This window comes from Pinus tabuliformis, chromosome 4_2 (assembly GCF_031772625.1).
Source record: "Pinus tabuliformis cultivar Carrire ecotype Pingquan chromosome 4_2, CPIR1, whole genome shotgun sequence".
Classification (NCBI taxonomy): domain Eukaryota; kingdom Viridiplantae; phylum Streptophyta; class Pinopsida; order Pinales; family Pinaceae; genus Pinus; species Pinus tabuliformis.
The window spans coordinates 871,172,308-871,174,843 of record NC_142304.1 but is presented as its reverse complement, the minus strand read 5'-3'; the positions used below and the strand labels follow the sequence as shown (position 1 = coordinate 871,174,843).

The 2,536-nt window shown below is 38.0% G+C and overlaps 1 pseudogene; it reads right to left on the bottom strand.

Moving 5' to 3' along the window:
* Positions 1-984: 984 nt before the first annotated feature.
* On the bottom strand, positions 985-1,858 carry LOC149172437 (SKP1-like protein 1B pseudogene; annotated as a pseudogene).
* Between the last annotated feature and the right edge of the window lie 678 nt (positions 1,859-2,536).

The window sequence follows — 2,536 nt, the reverse complement described above, 5'->3', positions numbered from 1 at the left end:
CTGGGCTCAGCAATCCGCCTCAAACACGTGCAAACCAAAAACTAAGAAATACCAACACTAGAAATCAAAGTCCCTGAAATAGCTGCGTACAGGGTGTATATGCAAGAGCATGTCCTCATTTGCAACTTTATGAGCTTTTCGCAGGAAAAGAAGGCTCTCAACTGGTGGATACAACGAACATGGCGCCTAGCAAAAGAAGGCATCAAGCTGCGGTGATCCAAGCTCTAAATTTATTCGTGCAACAATACTCTAAATTTACCGAATTCATTCGTGCAATAATGATAGCAAGGAAATTAAAAATATAAAAGATATTCAGGGCACACTAATTAAAAAAATCAAAATGTTAAAACCAGATGAGACATGTGAATTTTCTTTTAATAAAACAACATGTTCTACTTGCACAAACAATTTTTAAGAAAAAAACTAAAAGTTCCAAACCAAATTGCATTTCGTCAGTCCCCACCTTCCAAATTACTATAGTAACACAGTTGGACCCATTCATTCGTGGTGCAATAATCCTCTAAACTGAGGCAATTCATTCGTGCAATAGTACTCTAAACTCGGCGCATTCATTCGTGCGATACAAGGAAATCAAAAATGAAAAAGCCATCCAGTGTACATACATTCAAAAAAATTCAAAATGTTAAAACCAGTGAACATAGATTCAAAAAAATTCAAAACGTTAAAACCATGCAATTGGAGCCCATTTCACTACACAGTTGACAGAAAAATAGTTGCAATATTTATCAGAAATTCGACAAGCCCAATACTACTGAAGGAGTTGCTCCGAGATCTTTACAAAATTATTCAACCAGAACAAACCATTGGCCTTAAAGTTTCAAAGCCGGTCCAGTATTAGAAATTGATGAATCCAAACAAAAAAAAGTATACCACTAATAGTTTCTAAACAAATTCTCGACTACAATAAAAGCAAACACCACGGCACAGAAATATATATACTCTTTTTGCACCAATTCCGTAGAATCATTCAAAGGCCCACTGATTTTCACGCCTGGCCTCCTCCTCCTCTTCAGGAGTAAAATCATTCTGTATGTTCAAGGTTCTACGTATTTCTTCGGGCGTTTTCCCTTTTATCATGTCGGCAACAGTCTGAAATGTAAGATCTAGCAGATTTTTTATGTTTAGGTAATTAGCAGCCTGCAAAAACCCGAAAAGCTTAATAAGCCAAAATTTCCGTAAAATATACAAATGTATCTATAGCCTGGACAGGCATATACATGTGCTAAGCATTACTAAAGAAAGCGACGAAGATATTGCAGAACAATTACATGGAATGAGACTACACAGAGATTTCTAGCATTGAAGGATCTCAGAAATTAAAAAAACAATACTGGACGAAGATATTGCAGAACAATTACATGGAATGAGACTACACAGAGATTTCTAGCATTGAAGGATCTCAGAAATTAAAAAAACAATACTGGAGAAGCCATCGGTAACTGTACTCAGAGGTTGGGGTAATTCAGGTACATTAGACCCCTCAAAACAACAAATAAGAAAAGCGTTAGTTTGGTTCAAAGAATACCAAACCATCAAATAAGAGTTTCTGACAGAATACCAGGATAAGGCCGAACAAAGTCGCCTGATCGACTTTTACGAATTCTTCATCCCAAGTCTTGATTTCATGTGCGGGGTTCTGTGCATCGACATGGTACTTGCAGTATTCGATGACCTTCGAGAGTATCTCACTAGAAACGTTTGGCAGCGGAATAGCATTGGCGGTGCCAGTGTCCTCGATCATGTTCTTGATGGTCTGAGATTCAAATGCCACAGCCTCAGTGACATCAAACAATCCGCCATCTGAGCTCTTCAAAGTCACCTTGCTTTCCGAGGCCATGGCTCCCCAACTGACTGAATAAAAAGAAAGGACTGAATTTCTGTGTATAAGCGAAGAGAACTCGAGAAAGTATGAACGAACTTTTGCTCGATCAATATGAGATGAGCGATATGTGGTAAGGGCAATAAGTCCATATATTTATAGCCTGATTGATTACCCAAATAACCATTTTTTTAATTATTTTTTCTTAACTCTAGTTAACATAACCCAAATCTAGAGTTTTTAGGGCGAGCCATATTTCCCATGCTATCTGGCCATAAATGAACTGTGGGCATGCTATCGGGCCATAAATGAATGGTGGGTGTATATGCTCACAGTTCGATCGGCTTCAACAAAATCGAACGGTGGGCATATACACTAGCCGTTCATTTATGGCCCGATAGCATGGGATTTATTGGATCCCGAGCTTTTAGGGTTTTATCGGCTTCAACAAAATCGAACGGTGGGCATATACACCTGCCGTTCATTTATGGCCCGATAGCATGGGATTTATTGGATCCCGAGCTTTTAGGGTTTTCTTATTTTATTGTTTTATACGCGCTAATTGTTTTCGATTCATGCTCCACCTATTTTATTTTAGTGTATTAGTGGGCCAAATTGCATCTGAAATTACTCTTTGCTAAAAATAGCTAGTACGTCCGTTTAGCTTAAATGTAGTTAATAAAACAAAAGAATTAA